The 21,513-nt window shown below is 39.5% G+C and overlaps 1 protein-coding gene across 2 annotated transcripts in view; it reads left to right on the top strand.

The window, feature by feature from the left end:
* Positions 1-21,513, top strand: part of peak1 (pseudopodium-enriched atypical kinase 1) — a 103,934-nt gene that overhangs the window by 35,131 nt on the left and 47,290 nt on the right. Inside the window, exons 1-2 of one of the 2 annotated variants that reach the window (XM_004570287.4) lie at positions 8,138-8,254; positions 14,866-14,942. The gene's annotated coding sequence lies outside the window, so the exon portion shown is untranslated. Of the gene's footprint in view, positions 1-8,137; positions 8,255-14,865; positions 14,943-21,513 lie in introns of those variants that run through there. The other variant, XM_004570286.5, reaches the window with a different exon arrangement.

Genomic DNA, 21,513 nt, shown 5'->3' with positions numbered 1-21,513 from the left:
TTCAGTAATTGTGTCAAGGTACTGTTCATAAGGTTGGGGAAACCTGCAGTCAGCTGAGACTGAAGAAGAACTTGGATGAGTGACGAAACGTTTCTCCCACTGAAAACGCTGCGTCCAGATGAACAGAATCAACTTTTGGGGATTTCCTTACCTGGATGATTAAGCATGAATTTATATTTTTGAGACAATCTCTCCTCTAGCTTAATCTTTTCAAAGTTACTCTGTACCCTTTGGATTCCCCCTCCTTTTCTCATAGGCTCTCATTGTTTCCTTGAAAGATAATGGGGTTTTAAGCTGTTTCCCATTTATGCGTACTTAAACTCTGACTTTATGGTCACAGATTGGTATTGCACCATTTAATCACTCTTAGAGCTTTATGTTCTGTACTCAGGTTAGGCTATCAAATATCCCCGTCTTGAATATTTTATGACACGATGCCTTCCTCTTGCTCAGGGAAATGTGTCATCTGAGCTAATCTGTAGTCGTTGCCTTCTAACACTGTCCTTCCCCCTTAAAGCACGAGGGATTTAGTGGGTTTTGTCGCCAATGGCCATGTGAAATATTCATTTCAATTAATTTTCAGTACTCTTACTACTTTTCAGTACTACTGTACAGTGGCTTGTGTGGAGTTGAATTACCTCAAAAATGATGTACTAGTGGCATATATGAAATGTAATGCAATATAATAATTTTCTCAGTTCAGAAAAACTGAGAAAGGTTATATGAGACATGGTGTGGTAATACAAATCATGAGAATCTAAGCACAAGTATGAATTGATTTTCCTTAGAAAAATCTAAACCATTTCTGACTTAAACAAGTATTAGTGAAATCTTTCAGGGTTGCATATAGTGGCAAAAACAATTCAGTACTTTGCTGCTATCGCTTTTAGTCACCCAGCTCCCCAAGCTCAACCTCTCTGATGCAGAAGCCCTTTCATATGCTTTGATCCTGTTAATAATTATTATCCATGGAGCTGAAGAAGAAAAGCAGAATGGAAAAGCAAAGAATGTTGCAAACTGATAGGCACATACGGGGGTTTCGGGAGGGGGTGGGTGAGGCTGGGAATGTTTTCAGGGATCGGAGTTTCAGCCCTGCGTTTTCCTTTCGCAGACATTTTCAGCGATTATGAAAAAGCAGAGAACGGCTCAAAGACGTCATCTGACGTGATCCTATGCCAAAGGGTGACATTCCTGCCACAGATAAACAGCTGTGGAACTTGAAACATATTTTTCCTGTTTTCACATACAGTGTAGAAAAAAGAATACTGTTGCTGATGCTTAAATGCGCCCTCCATACCATACATATTCTCCTATCGCTCATGTTGTTTTTGGATGAATTCTTAGTGGCCTTGCTTTATCTCATCCACGCCGTCCATCATTGTTGGAAGATGTTTGCCTCCTGGGCTGGTTCCCTATCTGGAGTGGCTCTGGATGGGCTCAGAACAGAACTGGAATGAAGATCCCTACTGGCCTACTGGCAGCAGTGAGAAAGGAAAGCACAGGGGGTGAGAGCAAGCCAAGAAGCTCAACTGTTTCTTCGTCCTTCTCGCTCTACTGGGGTTGGAACATTTTTCCATTCCTCCATAGTTACTGCAATTCATACCAGACTGTTGATATTCATTTGTATCTTATAACATCACTTCAGCGTGTAGTTCCTGTGCCATATCATGCTCAGTGCAAGGATAGAGTACAATTAATCTGATACTTTAAATAATAATAAAAAAGATGGTTAAAATACTATAAACTACAAGACTGCTGGGCTTTTTTTTTTTTGTCTATAGTACTACAAGAAAGTAGTGCTAGTTCTGTCTTGATGTTATATTATAAAGTCCCCCCCTACAGAAATTGGAGGGATTATAGAGCCTGTTAGCCACAGGGAGAAAACCTCTCCTGTAGTGTTAGGGTGATGAGTCTTTTTCCTCGTGTTCATTGTGTCTTACCAGGGAGCCATGAATAGGATGAGAGGAATTGTGCCTGATGCTGAGAAGTCTCTTGAGTATACTCCCCTCAGACACATCCACCAGAGTCTCTAGTTAAGCTCCAAGAAAAGAACCAGCCTTCCTGATGTGTTAAAGTCTGTTGGCATCAAATACTTACGGCCCCCTGTCTGAGCACACAGCTGCATGAAAGGCCACACTCGTCTCCACGGAGTAATACATCATATGCAACATGATCCTGCTGGGGTTGAAGGTTCTAGCCTTCTCAGTAGAGGAAGTCGACTCTGGCCCCCCTTTTATATATTTTTTAGTATTCCTCAAACCTTTACTGGGGCCATGACTGAAAAAAAAACTAAAGGGCTTCATGTTTTTACTGAGACAGAATTATTTTATACAGGAATTCTTTGGTGAAATACGCCACAATAAGACAAAGAGCTGAACCTGTTATTCACAGAGTGGGTACCCCCACAGATTCCCCTTGCTGCCACTGTTGATTGACGAGACTGTAATGCAGTGGGACACACTAATCTATAACAGCATCTCACACTCCATTGGATGGAGATGTGAATTTTCAGCAGACCTGGGAATACATCACTGCCTCACCAAATCCCATCAAATCATGACTCTGGAATGTCAGAAATTGCCAAAAAAATAAATAAGAGAGATTATGAGATTCAGTCCACCCTTTCTTCTATACGCTCAAGAGAAACATGTACACATAACTAACAGAGCCAAGCCATGCCTTAGCCCCTCCCTCTTTTTTCCCTGAAATTATTGATTGATAGCTAAACCTTGTTATTCACTGTGCTGTTAAAATTGACTTTATGATCCAACAACTCAATAAAAAAAAAACTGATTTATTCAGGTGGTGGGTAAGTTGTCATTGAGAAAAAGAATGTGTCATGGCTCACATCCATCACCTCTTTTATTGCTGCAACACAACATGTAAAAATGAAGTCATTATAGTGACAAATCTGTGATCGCTTGAGTCTTTCCGTCTGGAAACTGGGCAGCTGATGGTGAAGGACAGAGCGATGGATGATCCAGTTTTGCCCCCCCCCCCCCTTCAGTCTCTCTGATAAACGCACACAAACATGAAGATATATGAGGATGACGAAGCGGGAGATGTGCAAACTTGCGAGGGTGGTGATGAAAAACAGCTGTTAGGGAAGGACGGTGTTTGCGTGTGAATACACACATGACAGCAATATTTATGCAAGTAGCAGCTCCTCACATACAAACACAATGTTCGCATATGAAAGGCGGTAAACCTTAATGGCAGGTTGGCCATACATATAATGGTGTCTAACCACAGGCATTTTTCTTGGAAACCGTTTAACATCAAATATGCTCACAGGCTGGTTTACAGGACTTTGCAAAAGTCTTGAACCACTCCTTCTTTCTTAATATTTCAATTTGAAAACAGGATTTACTGAAACGTGCAAACAAAAATGGAAATGCAGCATATAAGGTGAAACAGACTTTGTACAATTCAAACATGTTGGAAAATCAATATTTGGTAGAACCACCCTTATACTTCAATACAGTCCAAACTCTCTTTGACAAGCTTTCTTGTAGTTTCTAAAGGTAGTCTTCAGGAAAAGTTTTTCCGACTTCTTGAAGGATATCCCAGAGCTCTTCTTTGGATGTTGGCTCCCGCTTGTGCGGCTCCCTGTCGAGATGATCCCACAATGCTAGTAACTGCTACCTGCTAGAAACAAAGTGCCTAAAGATGCCATTTAAAAATGGTTCATTACCGAGTTGCCTGTTATACATAGAGACAACACTGGTTTCATCCCGAGAATAAGGTGCCTTTTTTATGTTTGAATGATTCATAGGGTAAAGTTAAGTTGCTCAAAATATTAAAAAAAAAAAAACATGGAAAAAGAGAGAAGAAGCAGTCAATGTCCAAAGAAAAATAGACTTTCAGAAAGCCTCGAGAACTATTGCTCAGAAGCACTTTAGCAAATGACAAAGTCTGGCTCCTCGGAAGGAAAATGTAAAGAAATGAGGTGTTCCTTAAAACTTATACTATAAAGTATTTTAGAGTATAACAGTTAGATTCAAGAGTCACTCGATATTCTGAACTTGGGAGTACATCTGCTTTAAAATATAGAAACAAAAAAATCCAGCATATTAGAACTTTGTTTTAGTTTCTGTAACATTTGAAAGAAAAGGAAAAAAGGAGGTTATTGGAAGCTTTATACAGTAAAGGCAGGTCAGATTCCCTTACAAGTATTAATCGAACAAGCATTCGTCAGGATGACATTTGATGACCCCCCTTGTACCTATAATGATAAAATGGCCAAAGACAACTTCTGATGGAAACTCAGTCATTTTATTTAATAAACAGGCCTGAAATGTGATAGAAGCACTCTGTGTTTGAACACGTTCAGAAAAAACCTTCAAAAGTTACTCCTAGTAGGCTTTCAAGGGATAATGAGTGCCGTTATCGGCTACAATGAAGAGCAATTGGAAAAAAAAAATATATCACCAAGTGTTATCTTAGCCATATTTTAGTTCTTAGATCAGCAATACTTTCTTAGAGATATCTTTAATCTAATGCATGAGATAGAGGAGCGTCAGTGACCTTAAAGGCTTCAAAGGCCTCCTGCTCGATTCAGATTTTTTTTTCTCCTTTTTTTCTTCTTTTTTTGTGAGAGTGGTTAATTACTGACAACTCTGTGGCTCAATTTCATTTATAATCTTCTGTCCTACTGGCTCCATTCCTGGCTTTATCATTTTGTTTTTTATTTGCCTTCTCTGCACACCATTACTTCAGCGATCAACCTTTGAAATAAAGCCTAAGAATTGCCAAGGCTGAGTTTTACTTGGGTTTCCTCCTTTCCACTTTCAGTTTTAATATTTACGGATTATTAATCTCATGATAAAGTGCATGCCATAAAGTACATATTTCAGTGACAGCTTAAATCCTATCCACACTGTAACCCATTGTAAAAATGTCTACAGCTGTTCTAATTTCATAAAATACGTTCCAGTTTTTGTCTCTCTTTACAAACAATGCCCTTGTTGGTCCTTAGATTGATCTAAAAATTCACCCTGGCCCTTGAATATAAAAGGCATAAGGTCCAGATGTGAGCACAGATGATGGGTCCCTGTAGACCTCACCACATCAGCTGCCAACTGCACTGACATCTGCATGCAGAGTACCTTTTGTGGTCAATAGGAAATGGCCTCTTTAAGCTAAATTAGTAGCGCTGTGCCATTGAGACTAAACACTGGAAAAAGCTGGTAGGAAACTGTCTCTCTTACAAACATCATATAAATGGTGAGGAACGTTCAGTCAGAATTCTCAGCTGTTTTTGCTTTTAAAACAGTCATAGCGTCCATTTTATTTAAACTGTCTTGCAAGTCTCACAAAAATGAGTTACTGTGGAGGCAGCACTGCAAACTAGGGATTTGGGCGATGGAATATACTGATGGGTTGGGACTCTTGAGTCGCTGACGTGTTGATGGCCGTGCTGAAGACTTCCCATTCTTTTGACAATATTTGACTTGGCAAGGAACGTTGAAGTAAAAGCAACTGGTTACCTTGTCACAACCCCTAAAGAGAAACCAGTGGTAACATGATCTTAGCGTGGGTGTTTGCTTTTTGCTGATTGAGTAGACATTTTGTGTATTACTTGAAGATTGAGGGGAGTTCACTGCGCTGAGGCGGGGTCAGTGGTTATGGCCTTGCAAAGTTGAATAATTGGAGAAAATTGAGGCATAATTTTTTTTTGCTTTTCGCTGTATTTTGCAGTGGGTGCATTGGTTAATTTCATCAGCCAGAGGTCTGACACATGTTCAGTTTTACAGTTTTCCATTACTCAAGGCATGCCATGGTACTTTGGAGGAACGTTGTTAGGCCGAGGAGCCATGCTGATGCATTTCTTTGAGTTATGACAGATTTTCTTTATTATGATTGAATGTGAGAAAAACTGAAACATGTTCTTAGCATTTATTTTTCTTAAAGCTTCTCAGACTGTTTATCACCTGCTTTATACACTATAAAGAGAGTTTCTTTAAAAATATAGATATTATTTTTAAATGTTATGCAATGGTGTGCTGGTTTAACCCACTTGAAATTGAATTGCACTGTATGTAGCCTGTAAACTAAAATGAGTTTGACACCCCTGTCATAGCTGTCGGGTGGATAATCGCTTTTCTGGACCTAGAAATGAATTTTCAAATAAAAGCATGCAGATATTGTATGTCATGTATATATCAAGTTTGAGGTTTTTGCCAAAGGGCCTGATGTACTTAAGGCTACTGCTTGTGAGGAAATGGGTTTCAAGTTTGACTTCGAATAATTATCCATAGCTTTGAATCATCAGAAGTTATTTTATTTTTAGTCAATGTAAGGAAGACACTTTGCTATAGTTTTACTGCAAGTAATATAACAAAAAAAAGTTGCTCATACTTTGGCAGAACATTTTTAGTAGGCTTCTGAAACCTTGGGACACAGTTGCTGTCCTACCTCTGTACTCTAATCCACCGATGAAATATAAACTTGGTAAGAAAATAAATCTTATCCTGTTGCAAAGCCTTTTTTTCCCCTTAAATTGTGCCATATTTGGAACGAAAATGCATTTATGGGTTGAGCAGCAGAGTTGAGTATGTGGGTAGCACTCATGAAAAACTTGCCAAATCTTCTCTGCCAATCCCAAACAGCTTATTATGCTACCGACTCTTGTTCTGAGCTCCTGGTGCCCCAGGTGCTGCTAATCAGGTGCCTGTGAGCATGGGCGGTACTACAGCTGTCAGTTGGTGTCTGCTCCAGGCATGTCATGCTATGATCTAGACAGGGCCTGTGCCACAGGAAAACTTCAAGCTGATTATCTGCCAAACCAAGTTGTTTTGTTGGCGTAAGTCCTAGTACCGTCTCCAAGTTCCATATAGGATCCTGTCAGACAAAGTGCATGTCCTAAGAATGAGACATCAGAAAAGGACAGTTTCCTCACCCTGTCAGCATGTAGGAATCTGCCACAACTGCCCTTCACTGTCAGTCCCATTTGCGGTGGTGTCGGCAAACTAAAAACATGAAGGGAAGTTATGCTCAGCAACGAGTCCAGATTCTGCCTACAGCAGCCGGATCATAGGATCAAAGTTTAGAGAAGACGCAGAGACCATTATGCTCATTCCTGCACTGATAGGGTGACAGTTTTTGGTGGAGGCAGCGTGATCGTGTGTTGACCAAGCTGGTAACCAGCATGAGGAGGTGGTGCCAGGCTGTTGTGGCTATGTATGGTTCTTCCACATGCTGCTGAGGCTTGCGTTTGTTAAATACATAAACTATAAATTGCCAGTGTTTCTTCAGGCTCCAATCTAATAAACACTAAAGAAATAGTCAAACACCGATTCCCTCACTTTTTGTCCTAAGTTCTTTTTGTTCGTTGTTATTTTGTTTCAATATGGCTTATTTAACTGACCTATTAATACATTTTATAGAAACTGAGGCGACTGGAGGTCGTCAAATTCTCAGGACACTGAAAAGTCGTACTCTTCTGCGTTACTGATTTCCTTCACTGGTTCATGTCTTTTAATATTTTATAGTACTTGTTTAGAGTGGGGAGATCACTTTCACAGTCTAGACTCATTCACTATACAAACCGTTTGGCTACTGAAACGTCTATCACATTTGTAAAACAGACCAGAGGTTGCCTATGAAGGAATCAATATCAATGTGGGGGGAAGATGACAGCTGCTCGACTCTGTCCCTGCCTGCAAAATGTAAAGGTTAAGAGGCATCATGAATTTGATAGGCCTCTTTGGGAATTCAACTCTGCTGGAAGGATCCAGCTCAGCCTCATTCTCTAATTTCTTCCCTTTTTTTTTTATCATCTTCCTGAACAACATGAGGAGTTCTTTGCTGGCCTGGAAAACGGGACCGTTGGGGACTGAATATGAATTACTTCTTCAAAGAAAAGGGGGAAAGGCCAAGTCTATCTTGCCTCTAGCTGTCATCCTCTTCATTTTTTTTTACCCTACACATTTTTTCTATTTTCCACCTTCTCTTCTTTAAATGTAAAAAGCCAAGCTGATTACATTCTTACTGTCATATGTGTGTCCTCTCTTTTTCCTCTACCAGTCTCCTTTTCTCTGCCTCTCTTCTGTTCTGTTTTGGCTCCCACATCATAACCCCCCCATACCTCTTCCCTCCCTCGCTCCTCACATTACGCTCCAGCTTTTCCTCTCTGCGTCCCTCCCTTCTCTCTCATTCATACACTGGCTTCATCTCTGCTCCATTAGTTATGCAGCTCTCTCTCCCTCTCACTCGTCTGCTCATCCACTGACCGGATAAATACCACTGCTTTGTAAGTAGTTCTCAGTTTTTCTTGTTGTTGGTGTTGTTCACTCCCAACTCTCTCCTCTTCACATCCTCCAAGGCTTCAGCAACTGTTGCTGTCTGTTCAGAATGGCAGAGGCTTGCTAGCATGCTGATGTGCTCAGAAACACAGATGGACAGGGTGATCCACAGAGGAGGGTGAGCAAAGGGACAGATCAGATGAAGTAAAGGCAGGGAGCCAGAGTGCGCATCATTACCGTCTCCCGTCTTGAGTGTCAAGCTTTTGGAAAAAAAGAGAGTTTGGGTGCTTGACCAAACTCTTCCTCTAATTAAGCAAGGAAGTGTGGCTTTGGACAAGCTGGGTCACATTTTAATGAGAGCTCTTTATACACTGGAATAGCTGCAGCCTTCTTAGTTGCACAATGAGACAGTTTCAGTGTCTCATTGCTGTTCTGCTTTACATTTTTCTGTTCATGTAACGTAAGCTTTACAAGTCAAAAATTAAGGTTAATGTTCTGCTTCCTGATATTTTTTGTCTGATCCGTATGAGTGTTGAATTTATCTTGTAAAATTGATTTTAATATTAGTGCCAATATACTGATCGCAAACAAATTTCAGTAATTAATTAAATAATTCAAATTAAAGTGCATGAGCTTTTTGCTCCTTGGGTCCCCTCCTCTTTATTTATCAGAGTGCTCTGCTGTCTGCTTGGGAGTGGCATCCGTAGTAAAAGTTTTTTTTTTTCTTTAGCATGAATGAAGTTTTAATGAAACTTTAAATAAAAAGCCAGCATTCTGTTGAAGTGGAGAAATGACTGATTCAATAACCGTTTGCTCAAATGTGAAGAATAAAAGTACTTGCTCAGCTGTGTTTGGAGGAGAGTCATGATGCTAATTCTGTCTGATTGATGTTTGTTTGGTGGTTTATTGGTCACTATTTTTGCTCTGTGTATTGGATAATCACAGTCCTCCTCTAGCAGATTTCTTTCTATTAAGGAAGAAATCTGTGTCTTAGCTGATGTTGCACAGCCTGACCCCAAAGAAATGTAATTTTGTTTATAATTCAGTCCACATCCCTGTGCACAGTTCTAGACTCTTTATATCTTTACATATATTTTAATGGGCAGTGACTCTGCATTACAAGTTATTCAACCTCAAAATTTTCATCTGGCTCGCAGGTGAATTAAAGGCTAATGTTATATATGATGTGACTGTCAAGATTGAGCAGAGGAAGCTTCCTTTATTTTATAACATGAAAACACTTTATCTGCACAAGATGGAAATTTACTGTCAAACTCCTTTTGTCACCAGTAACAGGACGAATCAAAAAGAAGTATTGCAAATTGAAGCCAGTATAATAAGAACATTAAACACTGCTCATAATAATACTGCATGTGTGCTTAAGATTATTATTAAGGATTATTAAGGAACATGATTAATGTTCCTTAATAATCAAGAGGTGTTTTAAATGGTGCTGAAATGTGCATTTCTTCATATCATGTATTGCATTGCATGCAGTGTCAGATTAGTTTGGAGTGTGGAGCTAACCTTAGCAGTGCTAGCACCAGCAGCCCATGTTTCTTCTTGCATAACTGTCATCTGCATACTTTTCCATCGAAATCATTTACAGCTTCCTGCCAGAGAAAAGTTCAGTTGTTTGTCATGGCTGGGTAACTGTCTGGTGGCATTATAATATTTTTAAAATAACCTCCAATTGTTGCCCTTTAATTTAATTTTTCTAATTTTATTAGGGGGGGGTTTACTTTAGCCTATAACAACAGACCTAAACCGACACCTAAATAACTCATTTTTAAGAGGCTAACAAAGGCAAAGTGGCTAAAACTAAAGCTATCCACAGCTCAGGGCAAACCACAGCCATGGTTTGAGCAAAGGATCTCAGACTTTAGGAAGAAAATTATAGAGATGAGTGAAAAGCAGAAAAGGGTCCAATGTCCTGTTATCTGGTGAATTTATAAACATTAAAGAAACAGAAAAAAAATGTGGTGATGGTGATGTTGACGTGTTGACTTTGGGTGGTGGTAACGTGAGAAATTTGTATGAGATTAAACTGACCTCAAACAGCAAAGGCATTTTGTAATACACTCCCATGTCCTTTGGTTGGAGCTTACATCAGGACTGTGGCCCACAGCGTGTCTTTAAACTGTACACAAACTGTTCAGAGAAGAAACAGTTAACTGGTATTATGCCTGTAATAAAATTGCTAGCACTGACCTGTAGTTTGACGTTAGCTGAGCTGCTGTGGGAACAGCTCTATGCTATGGTACATTAGAACAGCCCATCCAACCAATCCAACTGGCTGGAGGCGCTGCAGGAAGTGTAGGAGAAACTTTCTCAGGGGTGAATTGACAGCTGGAATGCCAAAGGTCTGCAAGCCTGTAATTGCTCCAAATGAGCAATTTGGGGACACCAAAGCTTAAAGGAGAAAATCAGTCATAAACTTTGCTTTGTATTAACTATATTTTCTACTCAATTTGCAAGTCATTTGATGAATAAAACTACAGAAGACAAAGTTTACTTGGGGGAACAAAGAGTAGTGAAATGTTCCGGGTGACCCTTTTCTGTGTGTGGAGATTTCCACAAATACTCAAGTTGCGTTTTGATAGTTATGTGCTAAAACACTGCACGTATAATCGACGTGAGTAATGGTTTGCACATGGACTGCTACAATATTGAGAAATTGATGATGAACACATTCTCCTGCTTGCTGGATCTGGACTGTGAAATAAATCTAGTAGTCTTTGACCTGATGAGCCTTCCAGTTTTGAGGTCATCTTGATATGCGCACATCCAGGGCAAAACAGTCTAAATACTTATTTTTATTTGTAAAAAAATCATACAGAATGATTTCAGACTCAAAAAAACCAAACTTCAGTGATTTTAACTCCCACCCAAAGTCTTGCCTTGAGCCATCTCGAGCTGTGCCAGTGCTTTTCAGTGAGCGCTAGCCAACAAGGAGGGTTTTTTTTTTCTTTCTTTCTGCTGTGTCAAGTGCTGCCATGCTCTTTAAGAAGACCAGATCAGAAATTCTTTGAGCATCAGCTGATGGCAGAAAATCAGTCATTATCTTCAGGAGAACAGCTGAGCTGCATAATGATCTCTAAACACTGAGGTTTTATTCATAAAATCCACATGTTTATCTTGAGCGATTCTTTTTAGACAACTTTTGAAAGGGAGCCAGTCTGAAAAGATTAGGATTTTTCACAGAAACTGTCATATTGAGAGTTCCAGACCTTCCTTTCTTCAAGCTGCAGTCTTGAGAAATACTTTTTGTTACTTATTCAACGGTTAAAGGCCAGTCAGTAGCAGACATCTTACAAGAAAGATCTGTGAATGTAACCAAAAACTGTTCTGACAGGTTTCAGTAATTGCTTGTACACTGGTTGCGCTAATTATTTGGTGTGTCTTTGACATTGTAATAAGATCTGTGAAAACATTTGAGGAAAAACACAAATACCGTTGGGTTTTCTTACATGATTGATATGAGAACTCTTAATTTTTTTTTAGCTCTAGCTCACTTACTATGTTACCATTCACCTAAATAGGGAATAGCACTGGCTGTTCACTGTGGGGATCTGCTCAAGACCAGTCAGCCCTGTCGCTCAAGATGCAGAGTAACTTGTGGATAGTTGTTATGGAAATATAGGCAACATAGAGCCGGATGACAGAACGAAAGAGTAAAGATGATACCGGGGACCATACAATGCTTTATACTGACTGTTCACATGACTGAATCTGCTAGCCGGACTGACCTGCGTGTTTAGTGTCAGTTGCAAATTTCTCAGCCCGTGTGGCGTCAACTGTGCCGCTAAGCTCAGGATTTAAGTGGCGACTTGTCTGTGGTGTTCCACTGAGCCATGTTGTTGTGTAAAAGCTTCCTGTGTTTCTTTGTACTCAACCACAGACTTATACTATATTGAACACACCATATTTAAGAAAAACACAGGCCTTACATTTTAATGCAGGCTTATGTCGCAATCCCTTAAATTAAGTGGAGCATAACCATCAAACCTAGCAGTTTTGTACTTTAGTTTCTAGTGTTGTTGTTTGGGATATTTTCTTAACAAAACGAGTGCGCTGGTTCATAAGGCTCTGTTGAAATGTGATTGAGCAAGACAGAAGAGTTGACAGTTGTCATCATGTTGTGCCAAAATTGATTACCCTCTTACGCCTTAATCCCAGCTTCATGGCACAGTTGAGATTAAATAATTTAAGCACTTTTTTTAATCATGCTGCCAACATATATATTGTTGTCCTGCTGATTTTTAGTGGTTCAGATGGGACCCGTAGCCCAGCCTCGCTGCAGACAGTGTTGATGAGAGTGAGTCAGCAAACTCTGCTTTCAGAACTTGATTGTAGGCTCAAAAAGGTGAAGGGGATCTGGGCGGTCAGGTAAAAAAAAAAACACTATGTTCTGTGCCAGATATATCCGAGTCTGATTAACTGAGAATCTTTTGACCTGTCAGCAAATAATTTGTTGATGCCTTTGTCCAGTGGTGACGCAGGAGAAGTTTAACAGCATGTTGGATATAAAAACAAGCAACAGTCATATGAGCATATGAGATGCTCAATATGTACTACTATGCAAAAATCTAGAGGGCCATCTTCCACTACTTTCCTGTGAGTCATTGAAATATAAAAGAGACCCAGACTTCAAGGCATCAACCAGTGTTGTATGTTTAGACACTTTGTTACCGACTGCCTGTTACAAAAACCAACAATTTGTTCCCGTTTCTTTTGTTAAAATGACAAAAATTACTAAATGAATTCCCAAACAGATGAATTCCCAAGCAGCTATTAACTATAAACTTGGCATATCTTGACAAGCCAAACACGCTGCCAATGCAGTAAAACACTATCTGGATAGAAAAACTCACAGTGGAACACTATCAGTCATGGATTGGGCTCCCCAGAGCCCGGACGTCAATATTATTGAAGATGTGCGGGATCGTGTGGCTAGAGAACAGAACAAAAGGCAGCCAACATCCAAAGAAGAGCTTTAAATGTCTTTCCGAAAGCCTGGAGATTTATTGAAATTTCTTCTTTTACTGGACTGTCTCTAGCTGTTTTACATGCAGACATGACATAACTGATTGGCTGCTGGCTGACCCAAAATTCATGGGATTGACTGAAAGTTGAATCCCTGCAAATTCCATCTGTTTTGTTTTTCTATTTTACTTACCAGACTAATTGCAGTCATCTGGTCTATCTCCAGTAATGCAGTCAGTACCAGAGACGGCGTAACACAAGGGAGAAAAAGACCACAAAAGTAGTAAACAAACAAAAGTAGTTGTGACCAAGTCTTTTCTAAAACCATAGAAATGAGTCTGCTGGATTATTTAATTTGACATCCTGACTGGTAATGGGCAGAAATATGTGAACCACATTTCAACTCCCAGACCCATGCAGCAGTTTGGGTCGTAACTTTTGGGCTTTTTTTCCTAACAAGTGAGCAAACTGAAGTTTGCCAGTGTCTTTTGTTGTACTAGACCTCATAGTAGAAACAATTCAGAGGTTTCTGCAGTTATGATTCTGGAAAAACATCTAAGTTCAAAGTAGTGTGACCTCAAAGGTTTGCCTCTGATACCAAACATGTATGCTAGCAGTTTTTTCACAGCATAACATCTGAGGATATTTTCTCCATCTTGTCTCCTCATTCAATTTTTGACAGATCTTTTTTTTTCCATTGTAAAGTGAATAAATGAACAAAAAAAGCGGAGCCCCTGAGATGACTGCTGTTATTTTTATCCTCCTAAAAGAGACGCATTGTCCTCGGATGCATTGGTGCAGAGCGGTTTATAGTGATTGAATTCTTAATACGGGGGGATGCTTTTGCATTATTTTCCTAAATTTTCCTTAGTCGCATAGCAACAAATAGTACAGCCACATATATTGCACCTAATACAATACCTTGAACAGATTGTACAGTTAAATAGGGGCGTTAGAATGAAGAAATGGAGGTATCATATTCAGTTCAAGGTGCGTGGAGAAAGGAAAAAGTATGTAAGAGTTTTATTGTAAACTACATAAATAATCATAACAGTGAAAAATGATTCCACAGTTTTTATATTTTGATGAACTTGTACATGCATGTTGAAGCGCTTACAAAGTCAAGTACATACAGTATATCTGTAAAACCCCAGTAAAACAGGTTAGCTTAATGCCAACAACATACTTTTTTGTACTGTTTAACAAGAAGATTGATTGAAAAGTGTTCGTCCAACTGTAGGATAAACACGAGAGACTGATGCTAAGAACAAGCCATCGGGGCGACTTGAAACTCAAATGAGTTGATATTCACTGTGTTTTCTTCATTTGTTTAATAGATTGTCGTCTATGGCTTTTGGATGACTTTGCCTGGGTGATCAGTGTACCAGTAAATCTGATATCTGCTCTGTTACACTGCCAGAACAATGACTTGCTCTGAAAATGATCCTCAATGTTTAGAGATCTGCTTTAGGCAAAGCAACAAAAGGCTCTCTCCCCTTCTTTTCCTCCATCTTTGTTTGACTTTGTCTGTCTTCCCTTCCCGTCGCCCACCCCTTATTATTCCCTTCGTCACACTGTCGTGCATTTTGTTTATCTTGTCCTTCTCTGCCTTCTGTGTCTCTGTCATCTGCAGGTTCCAGCAGTAGCTGTTCTCTGCTTCACCAACTGGGACTCCATGGCTGGCAGTGGTGCTGCTTGATTCATTGCACTGTGAGTTTGCTTCTGGTTTGTCTGAGAATGAGTGTGTTGGTCTGTTTGTCTCTCTGTGTTTTTCTCATGCACTTTTCTTGGTTGTTAGGTGAGCCCATACAGAATAATACACTTTAACTCATCAAAAACCAAAGTCTCGACTTGTCCTTTGTAGTGTGTGCCTCTCCAGTGTTTTATTTGCGGTTCTGTTTTGTCACTTCTTCAAGTCGATACCCAAAGAGTCTGATTTCTCCCCACGGATTGAAGTCTTTCTGTGATTCGTCTCTTATTTTTCTTTCACCGTTTTGCTATTTCTGTTCCCTGTGCTGCATTTGTACTGAAATACTGTCTCTCTTCAAAGCAGAAACTGTATACACGCTGCCACTGTTCACCACTTGATGACTTACTGGTTGTCATATTACAGCTCCTAGCATTGCAGTTTGCCTATTAGTGCAATACTCTATCCATATTATGGCATGTAAGATATCTATAACAGCTACTGTAGCACTTTTTCCTTTCATAACTGGCTTTGTGAAAACTGACCTGAATAACTGAAGTAGCAGCCAATGCGCGCAGTGGAATATTAGATTATTGGAATCATGTATAGGAAGTGAAGGCATATAGATCGTCTCGGGGCATACTTGAAGATGCAAATACTCTGCTTTAATAACTCATGTATGCTGTTTTTCCCCCCTGTGGTAAATTAAATCTCCTAGTAAAAAGTACTTAAAATATAGCCATCACCTCCTCCGCCTATATAAATTCAGAAGCCATGAATGCAGCAGTATTTTTTTTATCTTTGGCTTTAGTGCTAGACACACTTTTTCAATTAGTCTGGTGTTGGATGGGAGATGAGCTTACTTTTTCCTTTCAGTACCACTCGTTTTTGCATTCATGCATCCGATTACCTTTTAAATGGAGGAACATTGTGATAGTTTTGAATTGATTTGATAGTAAATTGATTGTATTTAATGTGTATATTGTTTAGGATGAGTTTGATACTTGCAGTAAAAATTAAATAGTGATTATCCGACAGCTCTGTGACATTATGTTTTGCACATATGTTTTGAAAAAGAACAATGAAAACTAGATTTCCTACAAAGTAAACATTAGATTTTATAGGGGTTATATATGTTAAATGTTAATTCCTGATTTACCCTCTCTTTCATTCATTCATTTGGTCTCAACATATTTTTCACAGCTGTACCTTTGCAAACACATGGGTATGTATTTCTTGTGCTTGGCACTAGAGCTCATCCGATAGATCTGCCGATTTTAGCTATTTGCTGACAAATGCCAGTACAGCTGATGAATGAACACCTAAAAAGAAAAATTAGGAGCTCATGTTGCTACTGTTGATGTTGTGTATTTTGCCCACCAGAGAGAACTTCCCTGCAACATGTGTTTGGAAAGCCATAAACATGACAACCAGGTGATCCGAACAGAGTCAGAGTAGCTGAGTAATCTATGACTTGTGGCAATAAAAATATTATCTTATTAAGGTCTCATAAAAATCTATTCATAACAACTGTTACGTGAGCTTAAAGATGGTAAAACACACAGAGTCTTTTGACCAACTGCAAATATCAAAAGGACGGGACTGATCAGGGAAATGCTGAAATTCAGAAACAGTGTTTTTCTTAGTAATCCATGCTGATCCAATTTTTTCTGCTAGTTAAAAGCCTTTTGTTGATGACTAACTTACCTTTGCTAACACTGTCATGCACTTATTACCTCACTAATGATCTCTGTTTCCATATGTCTCAGTGCCAGCTGGATAAAAAGCAGCCATCTGTGCTGCTGTGTCTCAGCAGGTTTAGGTCCTGGTCTGTTTGCATGTGCCTCCATCTCCACAGCCCCCACCACAGATGTTACTGTTTGTGTGGATAATGACAATAGATACTTCATGTGCTGTACTTAACCTTTCACAAAGAACCACTAGTCCTATCTCCTCTGCAACACTTGCTTTTATTTGGTGCATTGTGCTGAGACCTTAAGGCTACATGCGCACTGTGTTGGGTCACTTTTCTTGAAACGAGGCATGGGCTTGAAGCCAAGTAAAATAACAAATATCCTCCCCATATTTTAGCAGGAAAAAGAAATCACAGTAAAAAAAAAATTCTCATAATTTTTGCTGTTGACCTTAATTCCTAAATCTGCTTAGAAAAAGTGAATCATGTGGCAAATGCAAAAATTCCAGTATTGCTGCTGAAATGACACTTTTTCCAAATCTCAGCTATGCCAAGGGGGAAAAGATACTGACTGGCTTTTGTTAATGAGACCCGTCAGGCTTAATTTCACACACTGCACCAATTCAAACTATCCGTGGCTGGTCGGAGGAAGCAAGGGGGAGGAAATGCTTGTTCAGGCGAAGGCAAAGGTGTTGTACAAAGCAAACACAGACTGTCTCTTTCAAAACTTTCCACTCATAGGGATCTTCTTGTCTTTTTCCTGTGTGCATTTTACCTGGACAAGTTAGTGGCGCAGGATGGCATTAGCCCTCTCTTGATGCCTCCGCCTTCTCCAGCATCCATTAGTTTCTGCTGCTGTTAGTTTGTTTTGCACTTGGCAGTTGAGAGCTGGGATGGTGTTATGTTCAGTTTAATTGGATGATGTGGTATTCTCTTCCAAGCTCTAGATGCCAGCATCATTTCTTGGCCCGTGCCTTATCACCATCCTCAAAGCTACAGAAAGAGATTATTGCTCACATTGCAAAAACCGAAGGTCTCTGTCCCCCAAAAGCTAGAAAATGTTGAAAATGATAAAATTGATCAGAGATATAGTTTCTCTTTTCTTTCTCTAACTTTTACTTTCCTGATTTTTTTTCTTTTAATTTATTTATTTTCTGCACCAATATCTGTCACCTCAAAAATACTCCTGGATTTCACACAACACATGAAAACAGCTGTGAGTGCTTTCTAAACTGAAGCCAGATTTTTGGATTAGCATAGCCGTTCTCCAGAGGACACAGTTAGCAGGCAGAGAAACAGACAAAAGCATGGTTAAATCATTAGTGAAATAAGCTTGGCCCCCATTACCATCAGCCTAACACAGTCCAAAACCACCATGGGAAGAGAGAGGGAGAATTTCTTCACTCAAAGAAGCACAGTTTCTTTTTATTGATGGTAATTGGGAGCTGTTATCAAATCTGTCCCCCACTTCTCATTTCTCCCAGAGTTGAGCGCTGTAGAAGAAACAGGCGATTGTTCTTTGAAGAAAGTAGGACACATTTTTTCCAGGAGCTTCAGTTCTGTCTTGAGGCTGTTTCTGTCTCTTGGAGCTTCCTATATATTCAGCCTATACATGGAAATGCTTGTCCTCCAGAAAGACTAAAGCCTGGATAGGCAAGTTGTGCAAGAGTAACCATTTTTAATGTAATGTAATGTATATATACTTTATGTAAGCTTTTTTATATCTTCCTCCTTCTTTGTTAGTATTTTGCTGTATATACATTATTTGTCTCACACAATTGTATCACCAGAATATTTAGTATTTATTATTAATTACTGTTTCTTTTAATGGGGATGCCACAGAAAGAGTTTAACAGATGTATTGTGTATAACATCTAGCTGCTTTTGAAAGCAGTTGAAAAGGACATACAGTACCCTCTAGAAGCTTTGATGGCATCCCTCATTTCTTTACATTTCTCTGCCAATGATTCAGTCGTTTTTATAATTTTTTGAAAGTGGTCTTGAGCAATAGCACCTGACTGTTCAGTGTTTTGTCTACACATAACAGGCAACTTCACAAAGAACCAGTTTGTATCCTTTGTTACTACCAGCCTGTCACTAAAATAGATTAATTCCCATTCCTGCTGTTTAATCTATGAAAAATGTCAGAGAACATAGTTTGACAGGTATAACACAGCATTTTTATGCCAACAAGGTGCCAAAGATTTACTGAAACTATCGAAAACTTGGTATATCTCGGCATACTGTGCAGTGTTTTGTTTTTTTTAAACTTAGGAAACTGGACAAGTGGACAGTAGAAGAAGTGCCAGGCCTAAAAAAGCCAGCTGCTGTTCAATGCAGCCTCAGAAGTGGCTGTTGAAATGAAAGCTTTACTGACCTGGTTTCGAAGTTTCTTACTAGTTTTAGAATTTTGTAGCAGAGTAATAGGACAGGAGGGAAGAGGCTGCATGACTTGGCTTTGAATCCTCAAGGTTTTTGCAGCACCAAGGTAATCCAGTGATAGTTGCTATGTAGCAGTGGTAACATCTGATGATAGCTATTTCGGCAGATTCTTATATGGGTTAAAATAGCACTGAATTTACTTCCACAGTGTAACTTGGTTTAACACTGTAAATTGAACCTGTCAATCACAGAACTTGCAGTGTCACTGCTTTGAAAGCCACCAATCACATTAAGCCCTTCTTCCTTTGGACTCTGCCCTCCAAGCTACCAAAAGTCAGATTGAGTCGAGCAAGCAGAATTCATCTTTGAGATTAGAGCCGCCTGCGTGAGCGTGAATCTGCCACAGCACCCCCTCGAATGTGTGATGCGTCTTTGTGCTGAGCTGTGTTGAGTTGTACGCGTGCAGATTGTTGAATTTGAATACCTGCAGCTGTGAAATGAATTGCTCATTATTGTGTTTTGTCTTCTGCGCCTATTTCGACACAAATAAGACTCCATAGTTGTGCTACTGCAAATGAGTTCACCTGCTAGCCAGGGAGGGGCTGTGTGGCTGCCTGTCTGCCTCTCACTACTCGCCTTGCCACAAAATGCTGCAACTATTGAAGGCACTTTTAGCAAGCATGTGTAAGTGTGATGTTACAGTCTTGAAGCCAAAAGAATTTGCTGTGATCCCAACAGATTGCTGTCCACCGCCCCCCCGCCGCCCCCCCACTAGCACCCGAGGGATATCCAGCTCTCAGCACGATACTACCCTCACTGCTTCCTGGTGCCAACAAGCCTCTGTTTCACACGGTGGAGGTAGTGGAAGCAGGCGGAGCATTTTAGTCAGAGGGGGAAAGAAAGCCTTCATGAGCTCTCCACAGTTATCACCAGCCTGCCCCTGGCTAATAACTGTATCAGTTTTACACCAGTGTGGAGAGTGTGAGTGAGTATGAGAGAATATGTGCGTGTTGGTGTGGCAGTGTGGGTGAAACGGAGAAATCATCCAATGCGACGCTTGTTATTTATAGACCTACAGCAGATTTTTGTGTTAATAGAAATCAGCTGCAGTGTTACGCTTGTGTGCAACTGATTCAGGCTTTAATTTTTTGTGCATTTTTTGTAGAAGCACTATGTGAAATTTAAGTTTACATTTTTGTACCTTTTCAGTCTCAGCTGGCCCTTAGACATTGATTAAACAAAGATAAATATAAAAACATATTTAATTGTTGATGAGCACAAGTGAAAAGTCAAAGAGATGAACTTATTTTTCATTGTCCTCTATTGTTTTGCCTCCACTGGGATTATACAGAGAAATAGTATGAATCTCATATGGAACTTGCATACAAAATTCATACTGCTGAATTTTTCCATAAGCTAAGAAGAATTTTTCCAGTTCAGAATTCATGTGATCAGGTAGAAGTTCTGGAAGTACAACTATGTGAAAGCAGTCAATTAGTGATACAGAAGCAGCCGTATGTATATTAACAATGTTCAATGACCTCTTGAAGTTATTGCTATTAGTTTTAGATGGTTAGGGGCGTGTATCTTTTCTGTATTCTACTTGAAGCACATAACATGAACACATAATATTTAACAACATTAATTTATATATATTTGGCCCTAGTGCATTAGAGTAAAACAGTCTTCTATGTAAGCTTCATGTGCTGTATGTACATAGCAGCTTCCTGCTGGTCTGGCTGTTCTGACTCATTATTTGTTTTTTCACAGCTTTTATGATAATCAGCAGCTTTCTTGCACAATTAATTTTACTTCTGTTTAACAATTTCCAAATAGCTAATCATAGTCATATTTTTTTATGATTCCTTTTTTTATTTTAAAAGAAAAAAAACCCCTCAGCTTTATTTATTTACAATAGAATTTAGTGGATGTGAGTGGACGTGGGTGTATAATTGTGTGTGTGTGTGCGTGCCATTAAATGCATGTGTTCTTTTTGTTTGTATTGTGCACTCCCACACATCTGGCTATGTCTGCTCTGCCACTCCACTGGTGTTTGTCTGGAGGCCAGCGGGTTGGTCTCCCAAGGGGACCTGCAGTGGCTCTTTCCCAGGCCAGACTGCAGCTACTCTCCCAGAGCTTGCACAATACCAAACACTGCACTGGAATGTTGTTGGCTTCATTTTTTTCTTCTCCCCTTTTGTTTTTTGTCTCCTTTTCTGTGTTTTTGCCTTGTGCTTTTGCTTTTCTCTCCTAAATTTATTCTGTTTGTTTCAGTTTTCTACAGATTTCAATTGACTAATATTCCAGTGTAATTAATGCACTGATTTACAATTTTCATTGTCAGTGTTTTGACTTTTTCCCATAGGAACAAAAAAAAAAATACAAAAATATAATTAGTAGTTATGAATTAAAAACATGAAAATAGTTATACAAGAATCAGAAAAAATTGTGCTTTATTTGGGGGGAACACTCAAACGTTTGTTATAGGAAAGCAACCTGCTGACATTGACAGCTAACTT

The sequence above is a fragment of the Maylandia zebra genome, linkage group LG7, assembly GCF_041146795.1.
Source record: "Maylandia zebra isolate NMK-2024a linkage group LG7, Mzebra_GT3a, whole genome shotgun sequence".
NCBI classification, from domain to species: Eukaryota; Metazoa; Chordata; class Actinopteri; order Cichliformes; family Cichlidae; genus Maylandia; species Maylandia zebra.
The sequence above is the reverse complement of the archived record's forward strand: the minus strand, read 5'-3'. Positions and strand labels throughout refer to the sequence as shown.